The sequence below is a fragment of the Solea senegalensis genome, linkage group LG15 (genome assembly GCF_019176455.1).
Source record: "Solea senegalensis isolate Sse05_10M linkage group LG15, IFAPA_SoseM_1, whole genome shotgun sequence".
In the NCBI taxonomy this organism is placed as follows: domain Eukaryota; kingdom Metazoa; phylum Chordata; class Actinopteri; order Pleuronectiformes; family Soleidae; genus Solea; species Solea senegalensis.
In genome coordinates this window covers 5,144,722-5,167,603 of record NC_058035.1, presented here as the reverse complement: position 1 = coordinate 5,167,603, position 22,882 = coordinate 5,144,722, and the positions used below count along the sequence as shown (strand labels likewise).

The following is a 22,882-nucleotide window of genomic DNA, read 5'->3' as shown; positions in this document are numbered from 1 at the left end:
CGTCTCATGAAGTGTCAAAGGCCAAAGAGAAAAGGTGGGTTTTAAGAAGGGATTTAAAAACAGACAAGGACGAGGCCTGTCTTATGTGGAGGGGCAGAGCATTCCAAAGTTTTGGAGCTGCAACAGCGAAGGCACGATCCCCTCTGAGCTTCCGCTTGGTTTTTGGCACACTCAGGAGCAGCTGATCAGCTGACCTGAGAGAGCGAGCGGGTGAGTATGGATGTAGAAGCTCAGAGAGGTAGGGCGGGGCAAGACCATTCAGGGATTTAAAAACAAATAAAATTGTTTTAAAATCGATCCTGAAGTGTATGGGCAGCCAGTGGAGTGAAGCTAAAATGGGGGAAATGTGCTCAAATTTACGCGTGCCAGTTAAAAGACGTGCGGCAGCGTTTTGTACCATCTGAAGACGAGCAATGGAGGACGCACTAACCCCCACATAAAGAGAATTGCAGTAGTCCAGCCGAGTGGTGACAAAGGCGTGAATGACAATTTCAAAATGTTGCCTCGAGAGAATTGGCTTTATTTTGGCCAGCTGCCTCAACTGAAAAAAGCTCGATTTAACAACGGACCTGATCTGGTTGTCAAGCTTCAGATCAGAGTCGATTTTAACCCCCAGGTTTGTGGTAGTGTGTTTTAAAAACGGAGCCAAGCAGCCCAGATCTACTTGGGGGGCCCCGGTGGTGCCACCAAACACCATCACTTCTGTCTTTTTGTCATTAAAGTTTAAAAAGTTCAGAGCCATCCAGGCCTTTATGTCATCAAGACACTGAAGTAAAATTTTAAAAGAGTATTCATCGTTCTTTTTAATAGGCATGTAGATTTGACTGTCATCTGCATAGCAATGGAACGAGATGCCATACTTTCTAAGAATGGAGCCAAGTGGAAGCAGATACAGAGAGAAAAGAAGGGGGCCCAGAACTGAGCCTTGTGGGACCCCACAGGTGAGAGGAGCCGAGGAGGATGTCGAGTCACCGAGGCTGACACAGAAAGTTCGATCAGCCAAGTATGACCTGAACCATTCCAGAGCTGTGCCCCTGATGCCGACCTGCTCCTCCAGACGTGAGATCAGGATCTTGTGGTCCACTGTATCAAAAGCAGCAGTTAAGTCTAAAAGCACAAGAACTACACAGTCACCGGAGTCAGTAGCTAAAAAGATATCATTAAAAACTCTTAAAAGTGCTGATTCTGTGCTGTGCAGTGATTTAAAACCGGACTGGAAAATCTCAAGGATATTATTTTCCTCTAAAAAGGCCATTACTTGACCATGGACTAACTTCTCAAGGATTTTTGAGATAAAAGGCAGTTTGGAGATGGGCCTGAAATTTGCAGGAACTGCAGGGTCTAGACCAGGTTTTTTGATAAGAGGTTGCACTACTGCATGTTTAAAATTTTTGGGGACCACACCTGTGGACAGACTGCTATTTAAAACCAGAATAATAGATGGCCCTATAGTGTGGAAAACCTCTTTAAATAGTCGAGGAGGGACAGCATCATTTGGAGAACCTGAGGGCTTCAGCCGACCAACAACCTCCTGTAAAAACGACAATGTCACTGGTTCAAACTGGTTAAAAACAGCAGTGCAGGGAACAGAGACAGAGGGGTCATATGCAGGAGGTGAGATAAGCGCCCTAACAGAAGAGACTTTGTCAATAAAAAAGTGCATGAAGTTCTCACAAACAGTGGTGGAGGCCTCCATACAGGTAGTCTGTGGGGCATTTAGAACCAAGTTAATGGTGTCAAACAAAACACGGGGCTTGTGACTGTTTGACAGGATAATGTCAGAGAAATGGTTTCTTTTAGCATCTTTCACAGATGTCTGATAGTGACGCCAACAGTCCCTTAATGTTTGGAACGAAACATGGAGTTTGTCCTTCTTCCACTTGCGCTCTGCTCTACGGCACTCTCGTCTGACAGCATGAGTCCTTTCATTCAGCCAGGGCTCAGACTTAGTTTTGGGCTGCCTGGTTTTTAGTGGAGCCACAGCGTCCAAAACGGTTTGGCAGGTAGAGTGAAACCATGAGCTCAGCTCCTCTGTATCACACACAGACCCAGGAGAAACACACTCCTGATTAAAAGCAGCTGAGAACCGAACAGTAGTGGAAGGGTTAAAAATACGACAGCTCCGAGGAGCAGTGCCGCCAGATTTAACTGTGTTACAGGCAAGAGCAACCTCGAATAACACAGGCATGTGATCAGAAAACACTGCATCACAAATCTCCAAGTTAAAAACAGGCAAACCATATGACAAGACAAGATCAAGTGTGTGTCCACGTTCCTGTGTGGGTCCAGACACAGACTGCACAAGATTAAAAGAGTCGATGAGGTGCAGGAATTCCTTAGCCATTGGCTTTTCAGGACAACACACATGAACATTAAAATCTCCGACGATAAGGACACGGTCATATTTAGGCATTATTTCAGCCAAGAAATCAGCAAAGTCATTTAGAAAGTCCTTATTGTATCTGGGAGGGCGATAGACCACAGCACACAACACTGTGTGAGAGCGACCCAGCTCAAATAAACTCAGTTCAAAGCTGGTAAACGAGGCTGATGGTGAAATCTGTTTACATTTAAAATGACTTTTAAAAACAGTTGCTATTCCCCCTCCTCGGCCCGACATCCGCGGGGAGTTAAAATAGCCGCAATCGTGGGGTAAAAGATCCGCGAAAGCACTGGACTCACCAACATATTTTAAGTAACATTTGTTTGACTCATTGTCCAAAAACAGGCCAAAAAATTGAAACTCTGTACAGGTGTTTTCCCACTGTCTCCTCTCTGGTGACAAAGACACTAATTCTCCGGCTTCCTGCAACAGCACGACTGAAATTACCATAATAACCACACGTTGGCCGCGTTATTACGGTAATGCAAAGTGCAGCTGTGCAAACGTGTCGTCTGCGATACACTCGGTGTTAAAGCATTAAAATACTCAAATCAACACTCAAACACTAATCAAAAAATCTTTAAAGCAAACAACTATTTTTAAATCTTAAATACAAACTTGCCATTTAAGGATTCATCCGCTGTATTAAACAAAAAAATATGTCTTTATGCATTTCTCTTTTTTCTCACCGCTCTACCCTTTGTGATAACTTCCTCTTCGCCGTTCGTGTTTGTTTAATCACTCTTATTTATCCAGATTAGTCTCGCTAAAGCTCCTTAAAATAATCTAATTGAATCTCTTTCTCAACATTGAGGGGCAGTTAGAGTTTATAGTCATCTGCCTCATTTTCCTTAAGCTCCTGTCATCACATCAGTCACATCCTGCTTAATCCCCCCAAATGCTGAGAACCACCAGGGGAGCAGAATAACCCTGTGACCCCTCCGTGTTTGTTATTGGTACATTTTTACGTGTCATGAGCTGAGGTGATTTTTGTGACTTAACCGCGATCGACGGTTCTTTGGAAAGCGAGTGAAACGGAGTCTGAGTCATTTCCCCTACTTTGGTAATGATCCCCTTTATTGTGTCTCAACTTTGGCAGTAGGTTTGAGTCGCACTGTGCTCCCCATACATCATAATCAGGATGTGGTGGAGCTTATTTACATTGTTCACTGTCCAGTGTTGGGGAGCCTTGATTCCATGGTGAGTTTCCAACTGCTATCTTGTGCTAGTGTGAAGAATATTAATCATGTTGTGGCCAGATTGCTTTGTTTTAATTGCTGGCATCTTGGTGGAGTTGAAATGAAAATGAAAAAGGCCCTGGTTTTTGTCGAAATGCTTCGTTGCTGGACAGTAACAGCAGTTTTTGACCCTTTGCAACCTTGGCATCAGCAGGTGTCGAAACCGAAATCTGTTGCGCCAACACCGATGTTAATGAGCTGCTGACGTTTATGGGCAGAAACAGATGTTAGTCGACATCTGATTAAGTAGGGCTGTGCATCTTCATTGGTCTCACGACATAATAATGAACATGGGCACTTTTCCATCACTCGATTTAGGCAGGTAAATAAGTGAACGTGGACATTTCTTTATAAATTGGTAAAGAATGAACAAAACAAATGCTTCTGCAGTCCAGTTGCAACTTTTAGCAAATGGGAAATCAGTGTTAAATCAACATCAGTTGTCAATCACACAGTTGTCTACTCATATGTGCTGTATTTTTTTGCACATAATTGCAAACTTGACATCATGTTCTATTGACGAAGAGCCGAAACTAGTGATTGACCATAACAATTTTTTTGCCCTGAGTAGCCATTCAATACACTTGTACTTTGGCACTGGCTATGTCAACCTTCCTCAGGGAAATGTGAGTTCAGTAAACTGAAATGGTTTTTCCAGGAGACACAAAAATGTGGTCACCTTTTGTCCTGCTGGTGTTGAAAACATGAGCTAAAATGGAATATCTGACACTGACAAAGCATTGAAAAACAAACCCTTAATCAGTTTAACCCTAGAAACAGATCTATTGTGTTCTGAGCCACTTTTAGTTCTTGTAGTAACGTTTTATACCAAGCAGCACCTGAATATGAAAATACTGAGTTCTTGAAGTAACCCCATCATCACCAACGTTAAAACACAGCGGCGTAATTAGGTCGAGGAGCAAAGTCAGCTTCAGGCTTTTTACACTAATTTGCTCTCTCATCATCCTCCTCTTCCTCACATATACTTCACACACTGGTATAATGACATTAGATTAAGATCGAGTGAGAGATAATGTGACTTTTATTATTATGAATTACTCCGATCACATACCCTGGTATATACAGTAGAGCAGTATTTCTGATTTTCCCACCAAGTACCACAGTTTGAGAACCGTGCTTTTAAAGGACGTATTTCCAAAGTGCACATGTCACACCTTCACAGCCTGTCCAGTGACTGAACCTAACACAAGAGTTGTCTAACTCATCATTTCTAACTCCTTTGCCCCGTGCCACATCCATCACAGCGACATATGCAAATGATTTTCTGTGTAACCACATGACCTCTGGAGGTCAGTGGCTCCAAATTTAACCTGCTCTCAAGTCCTGTCAACTTTATGCGTTTGGATTTTTATTTCTTTGCAGCCGTGTCGTCAGTGTTGTTAAGCTTTTTTTAATTTTTTTTATAAAACAACCTGGCTGAGAAATTGTCCCACTGAGGATTTGATGCTTGAGTTAAACATGAACATAATTTAATATACCACACATCCCTTCCCTTTGGGTCATGACACAGACGGAGGAGAAAGGTCGGATAAGGAGACAGTAAGAGGAACGGATGATGTAACATTAGTGAGCAACACTCCAGAAACTACAGAAGCAAGACTCTAATCTGTGATGCTCTGCTGAGTTCCTGGCCCGGAGGCGATCTGCGGACATGGGAGATTAAGACATTTGTAGACGTGTGAATTAAAAAAAAGAAAAAAGAAAAAAGTGTATAGCGATGCCACGACTTTCAGACTTTCACAAAACACAGCATCAGTAAAACCAGGAATGTTTCCCTTAATGGAGTTTGCATGTACAACAGCTTCCTCCACTTTAAACATCCCAAAATGTGGAAATATTCTTGCCTCGATCTTTGAAATTTTTATGATGTCGTCTCCAGCATCAACCCCCCCGAAAACTCAATAGATGGTTGACTCGTTTTAATTTTTTAACATTTCTAATTCACCGTGGAACACAGAGCATAAAAGACATTGATTTAAAAGACATGCAGACTCAGGCTGAGCAAGCCAAAATACAACATTTATAATACATTTATAATGAACATTAAAAGTTTTTGGGGTTTCTCATTACTTAAGGAGAAATTGTTTGGGGATGTAATGTGCATTGCTTCAAATGTTTCCTACGTGGGTACCTTTCAATATTTTTTTAAAAAGCTGAAACCATGTCATGGTTGGCACTGGGAGTGTGTAAATCCATTTTCCTCCCCAGCTTTCTGTTTGCTTACACTGTGCATAATGAATCATTAATTCACTGCTGTCACTTGCAGCCCACAGTCACTCAGAGCAGAATTAACTCTTGATCCAGCCGAGCAGAGAAGGAACAAAGAAGTTGAGCAGCGTGAACGACTCTGTATTTGTTTCACTTCAAACTGTGGAGCCGCTTACATTTCAAGAGGACGGGTGTTTTCTAATCAGTCGGCTACGCCGCACGCTCTCTGGTGCTTGTTGTTTTTTTCATATCATTTTATTGTGTGTCATTATTCCCATACGTCCCTGTTCATCTGTGCTGCAGGTATTTTCAGACCTTGAACAACCGATGATTTCGTGTTCTTCAGTGGGTGATAGAACCGTTGCTTTACAGGTGCAAAGTTATTAAGGCTATTTTCTTCTGTTCTTTTAAATAGATACTCTCACATCATGCTCACATTTCATGTCACAGTGTTTCACAACCAAGGGGAGCTTGTTGTTAAGAAACTACATGGAAACATAATGGAAAGTAGCTAAGCTAATTTTAGCCATCCATCCATTTTCTACCTCATTATCCTCCACTGGAGGGTCACCAGTCTATCGCAGAGCCACATATAGAGATCAGCAAAAATTCACTCTCACTCTGAGAGAGTGAATGGGTGACCTCATTTAGAGTGTCTAATTTACTTGATCCCCATATTGCATATTTTTGGAGTCAGTATACTATTTATGTAATAATGTGTTGTTGAAGAAGCCAATTTAGTTGAATTAAGACTTCAAAATGCAAACTGTAAACCCAGCACCAGCATGTCAGGCCAAAACAAACATTATGTACATGTATGCATCAAGTTACCAACAAGAGATTACTTCCTGTCATTACTGTCATACTGGATCCTATGAACTCGTAATTGCATCATGGGAAGTCGTGTCGAGGACGTCCCAAATGCACCGAAAGTCGCAGCACAGTTATATACAGGGGTCTGGTCCAGTGGTTTCCGACGGCACTCAAATGCAACATGCTTGATGGCTGACAAAATAGATACTAAATAATCAGTCTTTGCTAAAGACATCAATACATAAAATTAATATACTTAATATTTACTCATCTTTTGCATGTTTGTTCCTCCTGGAATACGGATCCCTCTTTTGAGACTCTTCATGATGTTTCTTTCTGAATTCAGGACATATGTATGCCGAAGTAACATTTTTTTTTACTATTTTCTATTTTTCAGGGGGGAAAAAAACAGGTTAAAGAGTCAAGAACTGAGTGCGACCCACTCTTTTGAACAATAACATAACAATAGCTCTCCAAAACCAGAAGTGGAACCCTATTTAAAGTTACTGTCCTTCTATTTCATGTTGAAAAATATCTGCTTTGAATATTGCATTTACACAGGGAATACATTTGTTTCTTGACCTCTTGAAAAGCTGGCTGTTGCATATTGGACCTTTAAAGTCCCTCTCTCTCTGATTATATAGCGCTTGTTCTAATTATTATATCTCATTATTGTTGTGTATAAATCAGAGTGTTGTTAATGTGGGGGACATTTGCTTGAACATCAATATAATTTTCTTGTCACTGGATAATAAATTGTCCCTCACAGATCAGGTAATTGTCCCGTGGACAATGAGAGAGCTGCTGATTGAAATAAATCGCAGACTTGGACATATTGCAGAGTGTGTTTTCGTCCCTTTTGTTAAAGCACCAAAAGATGATGAATGATGGTATACTAGACGAGTGGTTGATTTCCAACAGCTGCAAGGCTCAGTCTCCAGATCTCACTCTCATCTCATTCCTGTTTCACATTCTGTGGTCCCGAGGATAGAAGTATTTTCCAATAAGACCACTGCTGCTTGTCTTTGTGTTTGTCCCACCATGGCAAAAGCTCAGCTGTTCTGCCAACTCCCGTCCTCAGTGACACACGCACAGAGACACAGCCAGACTAATTGGTAATAACCTGTCAGCTGTCATAACTCTGGCTCACAGTTGCTTTTAAGTGAAAGGTGAGGAGTACCTGTCTCTTGTATGATCACTTGTATACGATAGCATATGGCTGTGGCATCAACAAGGTGCTGTCTTCTTTTTGGGTGGTGTGGTGTGTTTTACAATCTGCTATTTCATTTTTTGTTTCAGCACTAGGTTCCCTTTACACATAATTATTAAAAGTGAAGTACGTAACTTTTACAACAACATAAACAAATGTTGCCTTTCTGCATGGAGTTTGCGTGTGCTCTCCATGTGTGCGTGGGTTTTCTCCGGGTTCTCCGGTTTTCTCCCACAGTCCAAAAACATGCAATATGGGGATATGACCTTAGGTGTGAGAGTGAATGGTTGTTTGTCTCTATTTGTTCCTGCGATGGACTGGCAAACTGTCCAGGGCGAACCCCGCCTATCGCCCTATGTCAGCTGAGATTGACACAGCACCCCCTGCGACCCTCCTGTGACTCTCCTGTCACAGGGGGTGCATTAGATGGATGGATAGAACAAATGTCCATTAGATTCAAACAACTCAGTGCGTTAACATGCATGTTAAATTATTTTAGTTGGACTAAGACAGTAATTTGGTTTTCTTAATGTCATGTAAACACATTAGTCCGACTGAAATTGAGCTAGTCTTAGTCAGACTAACATGTCTGGATAGTCCGATTACTCCTGCATGTATAAGCGTAGTCAGACTGGAGGGGGACTTTTCCCCGGTTTTTGACCTGGAAGTAGAAGGAGAGGACGTATAAACTGCAGTACTGTTGGACTGTTGGAAAACCCACATTTGGACTGACGAAGAGACGCGATTTATGCTTTAGAACCACAGCATGAGCATCTCGCCGTTCACCCTTTGTTTTTCTATGACGTAAAGGTGAACAGGAAGCTGATTCAATACGCACTAGCTTATAAAGCAATGCACCGCCACCGATAAAGGCAGTGTCGAACATACACGGCCAGTATATTGATTTTCTCCTCCTCATTTATACTCGCTCATTGCCTCTCAGTTGAGCCACGTCCTAATTATTCATAATTTCACACAATACTGATGAAGTCTCCACACAACTCGTCTCTGTGTTTCTCAGTGTAGCCATGTTAAGATCTCCTGTCACCCACAGTGACATTCTCATGCTGCACACAGGAAGTGATTTGTTTTATTTCAACACAGATGACAGCAGGAGCAACATTGTGCTAGTAAAGTGAGATGGCTACAAACAGGTTGAAGTATGACTGTTAACACAAAAGCGCCCATGAAAAGTTTTATAAGTGAACTCTGCTGCTCAGCCAGTGTGCACACACTCACTGACTGAGCTTGTTTTCAGATGGCAGCATACATATAATGTTACATCCTTGCTCTTCATTACGACTTAACATTACATATTGTACTTTCTGCAGGGACAACGCTCACATCTCCAGTTAATCCGTTCATTCACGCTCCCTCAGTGAAGATCTGCCGCTCGCTGTTTATGACCAGCTGTCTGTGCAGCAGTAAAAGGTCAAAGTGGACAAATAAACTTGTGCAAAGGCGGACAACCGGCCCCAAAAATGATGTCCCCGATGTTGCTGAAGAAAAGTTTGCACAACCCTGGTGAACTTATGATATTCTGTCAACTCCCTCTTGAAAAAACAAGCACTTCTCAGCATTGTGCAAGTCGAGCCGTGGCCACAACATATTAAAAACTCCCACTGAGTGTCATTTATATGAGAGAGGACTTTATCTTCATCTGTGTGTTTGTTTGTGTGAGACGTAGCGCGTGGTCCAAGGGGATTAGATTTCACGGCAAGGTTTTTCCTCCTGATGTTTTGTGCTCCGACCTTGAGACGGCTATTTTTCACGTGGTTCTCGCGCAGGAAGTATTTCATGATCATTAGCGGTTTTTCAAAATTGCGTTTAGAAATAGCCGTTGTCTTAGCTTTTCTATTTACTTATAAAACCCAAGAATATTACTTTGCTGGTACTGGCAAGGGGGGTAATGCAGTGAAATTCCTTTGTGCTTGAATAATTCTTTTTTTGCTCCTGTTGGGACCTTGTAATAAAATCTTTATTTTCTCCTTCTTTTGTGTCTCTGCCAGTCCTGAGCTAAATGGAATTGGAACAGAGGGCAGGGTTGGGGAGCCGCTGTTCTCCCATTTCTGATGACCGATGGCAGGAGAGAGATGAATGGCCTAATGTAAAAAGCCACGCTGCTGCTTCTCCTCCTCCTCCTCCTCCTCGTATTTCTGCGCTGCATCTTTTCATAGTCATGGAAGAATGTGGAGGATGTGGGTGGGTGTAGGGGTGGTGTCCTGTCACAGTCCTCTTCATACACACAGTACGTAGATGCACAGACGCGCAGAAACACCAGCCCTTTTGGCTGTCATCCCTCCCATTCTCCTACTTTTTCCCACTACTACTTTTTCTCGATTTTATTTCCACCCAGGGAACAATAAACTTCACGGGGGCAGCAAACAACCCACGCAGTTAAGGCAGAGAGGACATGCTGAGATCTTTGAGCCGTGTGGTTTCACTAGTGTTTCAGTTGTTGTTCTACTTTCAGATATTTGTGCTTTCACCCTGTGCAGCAATGAGGCATATTTTCAGGCACGCTGTCTTCAGTTAGCCATCAAACCCGAAACTAAATGTTCACGTTAACTTCAAAAAGAGCAGATTTCCTGTTTGAAAACCTGTTATGTTTGTATTTCTCACTTTCGCTGCTCTTTTGTCAAGAGACGCAGTTACTTTTTTCTTTGTGCTGATCACACCTCCACGCCTAACGCCTCCTCTTATGCTGTCGGTTCACATTCGGAATTGCTCTAATGGAGTTTTTTGGACAGCTGGCCTGGTCTCAAACGCTCCACGGGAGATAAAAGAAATTTTTGCATTACAACATCAAAGGGGCGCCCCCGCACTCTCGCCCCATTCTCCTCTTTTACTCACCCAAAACATGATGAAATCAAATGAACATCTAAGGTCAGTGTAGCTCAGAAGGGTTAATGATGTGGAGACTGCACTCGGATTTTTAATTCACACCTGGGGCATAAAACTACTCCGAATGCATTCCAGTCTCCATCCTTCTGTCCATGACTCACGCGCTCTTTTGTGAACAACCCGATTATTTTAAAGCACTTTATGTTTGACTGTAATTTGACTGAGATCTGTCATGCTCTGACCTTATCCTCATTTATATCCCAATTCTGCTCTGGCATGAGGTATCCTGTGGAACAGAGAATTGATTCAAGCTAGAGGTTATTCACTGAAATGGAAATGGAATCTTCAAAGTCTTATTTTTCATACAAGAGTTTATATTAATGACAAGAACAGAGCAATGCATTTCACTATTTTATACCCTGACATCCTCATCACAATCTGCAGTCTGCTGATGATTATTAAAGATCTGGGAATATGGTGAGACAGAAGCCTGAATGTCAGATTTCTTATTTAACATCTAGTTATGAAGTTGAAATTCATGCAAAAACTTTCTGCACAGACTGACGTTCTGCTTTTCAGTGGCTTTTTTAGAAAGTGCTTAATCGCTTCAGCCTCTTTCTATCTCTGTTGCATTTTTGAGATGCTATTTATAGATGTGTCCACCTTTTTCCAAACTGTACGGTCTGTATGGCTCAGCTCCGCAGTACTGTTCATCACCAACACTGGCTTCATGACCCATCACTGTACTCTTCTCAGCATCAGTTTTTAGATTAAAATACCTTCTGTTATGAAGCCTTTTACTCCTGTGGCCTCTGGTACTGGGATGATCATCAGGTGAAAACTCAGACTGGTGGCTCTTTGAATTATTTTAAATGATAAGTAAAGAAACTCGTTGCCAACAGCTGTGGCTTTGTCAATGAACTGATAAATGACGAAACGTTGTTGCTGCCTTGTGCTTTGTCTTTGTGTCTAGTATGAGATTTTAATGTCAATGGGAATGACTCTTAGTCACCAGGGTCATGCATTTCAAAGTTTAATATGAAGACCGCACTTGCTCAGTGTTTGAAGATATTACACCCCAAGGGCTTCTTCAGTTTAGTGGTGACACCGAGGACCTTCAAGAAACTCGAGACGGGTTGCTTTTGAATTGTGGCAGAAAAGCCAAACTCGGCTTTTTATACAGTGAAGTGAAGTGCGTTTATTTTGAGCATGTGGATGTACCGTCACATATCCTTGAAGTGTTTCCTGTCGCCCAGGTCACAATATCCTCAGGGGCATAATTGTTGTTGGCATGCGATGTGTTGCATAAGCGACGTCTTCTCCTTCCTTTGCCTCTTCTGCCTCCTGAAGGGTCAATAAAAAGGCAACTGGAGTTGCGTCAGACTCGGTGAAGAGCCTCTTGGATTAAAGGTGAAACTGTTGGAGAAATCTCAATCGCCTATTATCAACACTCCTGAGGATCACACGGCGTCGTGATAATTAATGTGAATCTTTCATATCGAGTCCTTCAAGACAGATTCTAATCCATTAACCTCAAATGAGAGGAGTCAGATATGCAGGCGTATGTGGACGTGTGTGTGAGTGTTTTATGCAGCAAATTCATTAATATGGTCATTCGTCATCTGCTCACACAACAAGGACGAGGAGTCATTCAGATGTTGTATCATCAGCCCAGCAGGTCTTCCAGGACCCATTCAAGAGTCACACTCAGCTGTTGATGCTTTATGTGCACCACATGGTCACATTTGCAAAAGCCACAATTAAATCTTGAGCTTGAATCAAATCTCAAGAAAAATTCAAAGTGTCTCAGAGTGAGTCCTCATTCTAACAAATGTTAAATGAAAACTAATACAATTAGTGACTTAGTGGGGCAGAAGTGTAGATTCATATCTAAGTCCTGAAGGCACCACTGCAGAAATGATTATAGGTGGAACTTACACAGCAGCAGTAATTCTTTCCAGTGGCAAAACAGTGTGTTCCTGCAGTTTGTATTTTTACCTGATGTTGAAACTAAAACACAAGCTTGGTGCTGTGGGACACTAAGCTCTTTGTCTGCCTTTAAATAAATACAATCGTGTCCCACCTATCTAACAAGTCACACCGAAAGAGTGAATGTAATCCTTTATATGTATTATTATTTGGGAAATACTGTTGCAATCCTTTGTTCGAATGTGATATTTACCAACAGTAAAACACTGAAGTAACACTAAAAGTTAAACACTAAATTAGTAAAATCCCAATTTCATCTTGTCCTAATCAGAATTTGTGTTAATTATACACTTTTTCAAACTTTACTGTGTAGAAGAAAGCAGAGCAATCGTCTCACGTGAGGTGTAACAGGTGATGTTTCCACAATCACTCTTAGTGTTAGTGTCTAGTTACCATTTTCCTTCGGTAGCTTGTCATCACAGTGCTCCTTTTTTTTTTCAAAAAAACCTGACCACTGACTGGAGGGAATTCTATTTTAATTCAACCTCAACATCTCAGTTAAATTACTGAGTGTGAGTTCACCATCAGGTGAATTATCCACTTTGTGTTTGTCTCCAGGTGGAAGTGGGGAAAAAATAGTGAAGTGACACGGGTGACACGAGCTGTTCTCAATCCAGGAGCTGGATCCTCCTAAGTGTGCAGCCGACGGAGGAGATGACTCTGTTGTCTGCTCACTCGGGAGGACACGGAAGTCATGCACCATGTGAAATGAGACGGTCTAGCCCACACAAATCATGAGTAAATTTCTTCTGCCCTCCACAGTTCAAAGTCCTGAATCACACATCTTCTTGTCCCTCGAAGCCTGACTGCTGATTTAACCCCTTAACAGCCAAAACATCAATAGTTGTAGAACTAATAGTAGTATTTTCCAGTTATTAGTTTTGAAATATTTTATGTAATACTGAAGGAACTCGGGCCTTGCAGCGAGAAGACCCGGGTTCGAGCCCCGGTTGGAACAAGGGCCTTTCTGCATGGAGTTTGCATGTTCTCCCCGTGTGTGCGTGGGTTCTCTCCGGGTTCTCCGGCTTCCTCCCACAGTCCAAAAACATGCAATGTGGGGATTAGGTAAATTGGACACTCTAAATTGACCATAGGAGTGAGTGTGAGAGTGAATGGTTGTTTGTCTCTATCTGTGTGTGGCCCTGCGATGGACTGGCAAACTGTCCAGGGTGTACCCCGCCTATCGCCCGATGTAGCTGAGATTGGCACAGCACCCCCCCGCCACCCTCTGGTGGAGGATAAAGCGGTTAGATGATGACTGACTGAAGGAACTCACTAGTTTGCAGTCATATATTGTGGTTTTAACAACAGCCTTGCTGTTTTCCTCGTTTGATCATCAGGCAGAGGAAGCTCACGAGTAAGTATGTGCATCTTCATATACTGTATGTGTATATACAACCAAAACAGAGACTCAGCTGTGAAGTTTTTGCTCTAATTGAGCTGCAAGGGTGGCACAGCTGTGCTGTCAAACACCTTTAACTCAAACTTACTGGAAAAACAGTTTGGCCGTATCCTATAATTGATAACTTACACACCTTGATAATGATGAATATTCCTTTGCAGCCTCTGACAGCAGTAATAACTGTAATTTGGTTGTTGTCTTGCATAAATTAAAAGAGCCAGGTATTTCAATTTGTGAAGCAGCTTCCTTTTGGTGGCGTGACCTTTGTGTTTATATTTGGGTTGTCGTTTTAAAGAGCTTTGGCAACTGTCGAGCACTGGTGCGGTTGTTTGGTGAGGTCACAGACCCATTCTGCCGTCAGCGCTGGTATGACTTCTAAACAAAGATTGAAATAATAATAAATAACTCAATTGGGTCCTCTGCGCTTTGTGCATTCGGACCCTAATGAATCTCCAGACTGTCTTGAAATTGGCTTTGACAGTAGAGATATTGTCTCTGGGCTGAACTCTCAAGAGAGATGGCTTCTAACAAATGTGACTGTGTGAGAATGCCTTGCAAAATTTCTTTTTTGAAAAGCTTACATAAAAATACACAGAAAACAACGATGTGTTACTCATATAAAACTCTGTTTCAGGCACTTTGATTGAAAAATAAATGACTAGATTCTACTTTAAGTCATCTGCCCTTTTATTTCATGTTGCTCCCCCAGTCTCGTGTTCTTCACCCACCTTCTCCTCCTCTTTTCCCTTACAGCCTAGCAGGCTTTACTGGCTCCTCTTCATCCATCTGTTTCCCAATCAATTTGGTCTCATTTCCTGCCAATTGGTCTACCTCCACGAGCTGAGGCTCATTTAACAGGAAGCACTGCATGGTGAGATCATCAGCTGTTGTTATGGTGATCAACCTTTCTGTCTGGAGTGCTGCCACGTGTTTAAAGTTTTGGGATATAGTGACTTAAAATGGCACAGATGGCCGACAAATGCACTCGAGTGAACGCTGCGGAAGACCTGCGCTCAGTGTGTGGTCATAGTTTGAGAGGGTTATTGATCACGGAACCTGGTTTCTGTTACACGACGTCTTTGATATAATTTGCCGAGTGTTATGTGCAGAGCTGACTTTAATCTGCATACTGAGTGCTGTTCGCTTCCTTTAATTGCAGAATCAAATGTGTTTGCAAAAGGCAAATGATTCCCTCAGAAAAACAAATAGGCTGCTTAGTTAGTTTATTGCCACTTGCTTAATCGATGTGTAATCTGTTATGATTATTATGAATTTGGCTCCAACATGATACCACTTTAAATCTCTTTAAATTGTAATATCTCAACCATGTAGTATTTAACGTTGCCTGCATTCCCTCTCCCTGTTAAAGCTGCTGTCCTGAACTCACCTCTATACAGTTCACAAGATCTTTTCTTGCTTTCTCTCATAAATCATTTTAAAGGAGGCTTTCGGTCGCTGTGGAGGTTTTTAAATGTTGATCGGGAGAAAGCGGAGTCGACGCGCCGGTTGGCGAGATGTACACGTGACTCTGATCCGCTCCCGTTTTGCATCAGCTTGAGTCAACAATGAGGCAAAGCATAAAAACCGCTGGCAGTCCATGTCTGCTTAGGTCGGCCGTATTTGGGTTAAGCAGTTTCAAACCGCTTTGATAGCCTGAAATTGAATTTCCCAGCTGACACGCAAAAACTAATTAACAGAATATCACTGTGGCTCGAAAGTTTCTGTGGTGACATTACTGAGCAGTGCTTCATTTCCTTTACAGTAACGAGATGTTGTTACTGCTACAGTGTGCACTATTTAAAGAAACATGTACTGTACATGAGAAGTCTTTTATTTTAGACCAGTACGAGTCATTGTAACATGGAATCTAAACTTCTTTTTATTATGGTTTAAGAAAATACCAGAAATGGTTTATAATATATCCACACAATGCAGAGCCACGCCGTCCATCTGCTGCACATGAGCTATACTGTAGCTTGGCTTATCAGTGGGAGCAGATGGGGAGCGTCCGAGTGAGAGACTCAGTCTGGCTCCATGTATGTCAGAAGTAAGAGGATGACCTTGGCTCAATCTCAAGTTTGGTTCAACCATAAGAAACACACACTTTTTTTCCGTCTGTGTGTGTGTTTGTCTTTTTGTGTGTGCCTCTCTCTCTCACACTTACACACATGCACGTATGCACGCGCGCACACACACACACGCTGCGCCTTCCTCCTTCACATTCTTGTATTGCAGTGTTACAGCTGGAGACAATATACACTCCTCCACACTATCACTTCATCACAGAAAAGCCATTTGTAAGACACTCACTGAGGCACGGAGCCTCTTGCAGAGCCCTTACAAGCAGCTGATTAGATACAGAGTCATTTGCGGCATTAGCCACACTGGGATAAAGTATTTGCCGCACAGTTAAGATGCTGATTGATAGCTGATATCAGAAAAAGGCCTCAGTAAACATTCTCTGCCTTTTGCTTAAAAGAAGTTTTTTTTTTTTTTTATCACGCCCCAACAGAGCTCAGAGCTGTTAAATCAACCCATCACTGGGTATCTTAGTTATATTACATAAATCCAACGCACATTTAGCAGTTTTTTTATTATCTGTGTAGTTGCTGCACTCACAGGGAAGGATTAACAGTTAGTGAAAGGTGATATAATGTATTTTTGGACAGTAAATTTGAAGAGCTTTGCCAGGGGATTTACATTGGACCTGGACCATAGCTGGGTGAGATAAGGGGTTTCTTATTAGGAAGAAGTGAGACGTGGGATGTGTAGTGGTTTATGTTCAATGTGTATAGTCTAACCTTTATAGTGTTTTACTTGTTGCCACTGTGATAATTATGTGCAGCAACTGTCAGTCCTGTCTGTTGGCCTGAGGAGGCTCTTTCCTCCTCTTGTGCCTGTGCGATGAGAGAGTGTGGAGACTCACGCTAGGGCTGGGCCATGTAGACAAGAACGTGTTCAAATCAGTCTTTTTTTTGGTTAAAGATCACTGTAAATGTCAGATAATATAAGATTTGTGTATTATTCTGAGGGAAACTTGTGTTTGTAAAATTCTTTATTGGCATACGATGACAAATCAGTCAGTTTTATTTACGTGGACCAAATTCACAAATCACCGTTTGCCTCAATATATGTACTTGAAGTGAAGTCCTCTGTTCTTAGACCTTAGAAACGTAACGAAGAGGAGGGATCCCTCGATTATACATTTACAGTTTATTTTACAGTATGTGTAGGCAAATATATATACTTTTAAATTACTTTCAGTTTCATAATGTGATACAATTTCGATAAAACTCTAGTTTTGTGTTGTATTTAAGCCTCCGACCACTAATTCAGCTGTTTGAATTCCCCCCTTCCTTCCATTCCACTCACAAGAAACATTTACATTGTTTATGCATAAGATAGTTTTTCTTACTATGGACTGTGGGTATATATTATATTATTCCAATGTGATACTATATATGTGAGTGCGATGAATCCTCGTGAAGCTCAAATATCTCAAATGAAGTATGTCAAAATACAACAGATATTGATCTTTTGTTATACTGCAATGGAAGGAGAACACATTGAGATAATCATTGCTCATGCAGTCATTGATTTCTTCTCTTTGCCGTTCTTATGCCTTGGGGGGATTTTATCACATAATAATAGTTTGCTGATCAAACTTAAGTTTTATTTTGTGTTCCTCAAAGTTGCTTTGAAATTGGTCGCTCGGTCGGTTGAAGCATTATTTTACGGCACTTCAGAATTTTCTCCTGTCATGTCTCACTGTGACATGGAGAACTGGAGACTAATTACTTGACCTTTTATCGAGGAGTGGCCCTCACATGTACTGTGTGACGGCATTTCTGTTTAAGATTAATAATGAGCTATTGAACGCCCACATTCTCTATCTGGATAATTACCATTTCCTATTATTGTGGGGGGAAAAAAAGCTCTGTATTCGTTGGGTATTTTATGCAAATTAAGACTCGGATCAAGTCTTGCTACGGATCTAAAGTGGGAGACTTGAAAAATGGTAATTGTCTCATTCAGTCCTCTTTATGGCTCACTTAAGATTGCCCCTCCAGACTCTGCAGAAATGTAGAGCAGATAAGCCATGTGAGACCGTCGCTATTAGGATGAAGGACTCCATTTGTTAGATGCTTTCTATAATGCATTAGACAAACATCTGTGTTTTATTTATTAAGCAGCAAATGAAAGTGCCAGCGTTTCAAAAAAAAGAAGAAAAGAAGATGCCATTGGAAATAGGAAACATCTTCGCGTTGAAATGTCACACGCACATTTTCCATGAGAGAAGAAACACTTACTTTGGATTGATCTTAGAGGTGTAATACATGATTGTAACATGAAAGGGGTAAACCACTGCGCTCATGTGTTTCACAATGCTTAATAAGAGTTTGAGTCTTGCCCCCGCTGTCACCACACTACACTCGCTTTTCCCTCCGAGCCACGTCTGACTTCCATTGAAAAGAAAAAAGAAGAAAAAAAATCCGTCCGGGAGCTGCTCCAGTACTTGATTATTTTTAATGACAAGCACTTATTTTGTTTTTAGTGAATTGATATTTTTGTCTTAAGACTTGGAGACAGTTTTAATGAGCTCTCATAAGGTCTGCTTCCTTCGCCCCTGGCCTGATCCAGCTATGTACAGCAGGCAACTCTACGAGACCAAGACTATATAAGGCATGAACACTTCTCTAGACATGAAGAAATGCCATTCTTCCCTTTGACAGATATTATCCAGCGGGGAATGGTAGCTACAGTACTCCACTAGATCCTTGATTTAAACATATTGCGTAAATAGAACATAAAGAATAATTCTACCACGGCTGCAGATGTTACAGTGTGATCTTTTCGGCAGTGAAAGGAATGGTTATTGATGAAAGATACTTGGTTGGAGAATTAGTGCGCTCATTTTGGCTCCGATTGTAGCGATGTAAATGATGTTGCCATTCATTTCAAATGCTAAAAACATCAGTGTGCTAATAGGTGTTCTGCTCCCTAATTTGGACACATTCTCTTAAACTCATTCTCTCCTCTCCTCTTCCTTCTCCCGCTGCCCTCTTGCTCCCTGTCTGCCTCTCAGACTCCATGATGCTGGAGGAGGATAAGCGCAAACCCCCTGTTGACAATATGGACTCCAAAAGGCACTCTGCTGAAAGGTGACCTCCAGACACTTCACCTCCCCCAAAATATTTGGTGAGTTAAGAGTCAAAGAATCCCTTGTATTCACAAATGACACCATCTCCTCACCCGCTGTCATCGTTTGGCTGGATGTGCAGCTCCGAGCCATCTGCTAATGTTCATGCGAGGCATTTTAAATGATGCCTTTTATCGCCGCTGCCTTTGAGGGAAAAGAAATTGTGCACTCTGCATTTTCTTTTCCGGGCGTCCCCTCCTGAAGCATTGATTAAGTCATCCATGCATATAAATCCCCATCTTCCTCATTTTACAGCACAAAAACAAATCAATCAATCATTTGTCTTTAATTAGAGCTACAGTATATCCTAGTATTTTATCTGAAATATAGCCTTCAATGAGATCCATAAGGCTTTGCAGGAAGTGTGTTTGTGAGGTTTGTTAAAAAGATACGGGGATGGTTATTGATCCCATGGCTAAACCCAATTCTAACCCTAAAACCAAGTCTTAATCCTCAAACAGCCATATAAGGACCTATGAACCTATGGTTTATCAGTCATCACAAAGATACTCAGGTCTTAACCCTCAAAAATGTCCTCACAAAGACAGGTTTTAATCAGTTTTTGTCCTCATAACCTACTACAGACATGGACAGTATACACACACACACACACACAGACACAGACACACACCTCACTCCCTGCAGCAGTGTGTGTTTTCTTCTAACTAACTCCACAGCAGCCTTTATGAGGGAGGAAAAAAAAGCTTGTGCTTCTACTTCAGGCGTAATTCAGTCAAAGACCAATTTTCCACTTCAATAAAACAATCAAAGACAAATCCCAGTGCATGAAAGCTAGTGAGAGTAATTCAGGATCCACAGCATGTTGAGCTGTAAGCTGGGAACTAACGAGATGCATTCAATGACCCTGGTAAATTTCTTCTTTTTGAAGATGGTGATGAATCATAATTGGTTTTTAATTTGGAAGCACGTTCCATTCCGTTTGTTATGAGCGTAATTGTAAGTGCAGACCCATATATGGCTGGAGTCCTTGGTGGTGTTTGCAAGTCATTGGTATGTTAATTACTTTTGGAAACTAAATACAAGTAATCGCAAGGCTGGAAAAGTAAACAAACAACATATTAATATGAATAACAATATTTCTTCTTGCGGCTTCTCCCTTCAGGGGTCGCCACCGTGTCCTCTTCTGTTACACCAACTGTCCTCATGTCCTCCTTCACAACATCCATTAACCCCCTCTGTAGTCTTCCTCTTTTCCTCATGCCCGACAGCTTCATCTTCAACATCCTTTGTCAAATATAATCGCTGTCCCTCCTCTGCACGTGACAAACCATCTCAACCTCAGCTGTTCCTCGAATATTCTCAGCAACAACAATGATAATAATGATAATAATGATGAGTCCCAGAGAAGTAAAGAGCTGTGCTGTGTGACCACAGCATATTTCTGGTTTGAAGTGGATATGTGCTGTGGAATTGGAAAGGGTGTTTCTGAATTGCCTCTTGTGATCTACAGCAAATATACAGGAATTCTTGTGATATCTTTTCTAGTGTGTGAGAAAACGCTAACGCCTCAGCACATGCTGTGCTGATTTTTATTTGGTGTGATAGCACAAGAACTCTATTGTGATAATTCTCCAAAAAAAAGTGGTCTGTGCTAAAACTCTGCTATAAACCCAGTTTTCAGTGAATTAGCCTTTAGCCAGAGAGTGCATTAATATGGAAATCAGGTCTTGTGCTGAAGCGATGATTGATAACAGACTTCCATTCATTTAAGAAGAGAAGAACCTCAGGCTGAAATCAATGCAAATTTGTAAGTGAAACAAGCAGAAAACATTGAAATCAAGCAAACACACACGACAAACAAAATAAAAAAAAATCATTTTCATTAACTGGCTCAGGGCAAGGCTCATTTGTCATGGAAGAAACGCTTCACATGTACTGTTGCTCTACACGTAGTTCAGAGGGTTTGCAGGAGCGAAAGCACTCAAGCAGTGGATAGAATTCAGTCAGCGTGCATTTAATTTAGATTTGTGGCAACGGGAGGCTCAGGCATGGTCGTGCAAGAGAGATGTGTGGAAGAGAAACATTTGGGCACGAGTGTAGGACGCACAGATAAACCATTCCTGCCACCTCATTTCTCAGAGTATGATTACCTGTCTCTATTCACATTTTGTCTCACATTTGTCATCATCTATTAGTTACACTCTTACATTTTATTGGCCGTTTAGTGGCAGATAGACTGAAGAAATCTTTTCGACATAGGGCAGTGGTCAGCAACTGGCAGCCCGTGAGATGATGTTTTTTTTTTTTTTGCGTGTCTTCACAACAACGAAATAGTCATGCAGAATTCAGAGCCTTTACAAGATATGTCCGTAGCATTTTTTTTAACCAACGAGTGTCTTAAATTTGTTATTTTTGTACAATATTGAATAGATTAGATTAGATTAGGTCAGTAAAAATATTAGCCCTAGACCAAATTTACTTGCCGACCCCTGACATATTTCTGGGAGATATCCAGAAATGATAGGCCTAATTTGGGAAGTTTGTAAACATAAGTTAAAACAATTACATTTAATTTTCCCCCATCATTAAAGCCCACATAGACCGGAAGCTCCAATTAACGCTGTTTGTGTGTGTATCTGCGTCGTTACCTCGTTTATGAAACCCTAAAGTTTCAGAACAAACAGTTCAGCCACTGCTGAGAAAATAGTGTTGTATTGTTTTCCTGGGCTCTGCAAAGCGGATCGGCACTTCCTTAATTTGATGTCGTCATCAAAAATCCTCACCACCGTAGCGCCTCCTGGTGCGGGCACTAGTCCGGGCACATCCGGTTGCGTACATTCAACCGCAGAAGAAGAAGAACTACTCTTGTTGTAGCTGCTGAGATGCAGAGCATCCACCGTGCCAGAGGGGGAGCTGTGTATCTGAGAGCTGGCCTATCTATTATGTCACTTCCAGGTACCTGGCCAATCACAGGACAGTGGGAAAGCTCTCGTTGGCTGGCCAATCACAACACAGTCCACATTCTAGGGGTGTGGTTTTGGTCTGAAACAGCGCGGCTGATGAGAGCGTCAGTGAGGAGATATTTTGATCGGCTCGTTTGCAGCGATTAGGAGGTTTTTAATCATGAAAACAAGTTAATATATGTAAGTAGACCTCCATAACTAACATATATGTGTGATACAAGCATTCTATGTCACCTTTAAAAAGTAAAGCAGTGATTATTGTAAAAACCTGCTGCACACAGAGGTCCATAAGCTTCTCTGAATTCTTAAAATGCATAATTCAGCATTTAAGTCTAATGCAATTAAGAGCAACTTGTCGAGCTGTGAACCGTGCAGAAAACTTTTACATGAAAGATATCCTCAGCCTGTGCAAGACTGAAGAAACTCTCTTTTACTTGTGTCTGTAGACCGGATTTACATGTACATATGATGTTTCAAGAGTTGCCACCTAATCATAACTACATAAAGAATTTTTTACAATTTTTTCTTTAAAACGCAGACGCTAGAATATTCTGTCAGTGAGTGTCAGTCGACGTTTGCCCACTGTTTCGTGCCAAAGATATTCTCGCCATGTCTTACTTGAACTGGTGTGTGTGTGTGTGTGAGAACAA

At 41.6% G+C, this 22,882-nt stretch overlaps 1 protein-coding gene across 2 annotated transcripts in view; it reads left to right on the top strand.

Moving 5' to 3' along the window:
* The window catches only part of chrm3a (cholinergic receptor, muscarinic 3a), an 84,614-nt gene that overhangs the window by 12,268 nt on the left and 49,464 nt on the right, over positions 1-22,882 (top strand). The window contains exon 2 of one of the 2 annotated variants that reach the window (XM_044045103.1): positions 19,195-19,307. The exons of the other annotated variant lie outside the window; for it this stretch is intronic. The gene's annotated coding sequence lies outside the window, so the exon portion shown is untranslated. The remainder of the gene's footprint in view (positions 1-19,194; positions 19,308-22,882) is intronic. 2 annotated transcript variants of the gene reach the window in all.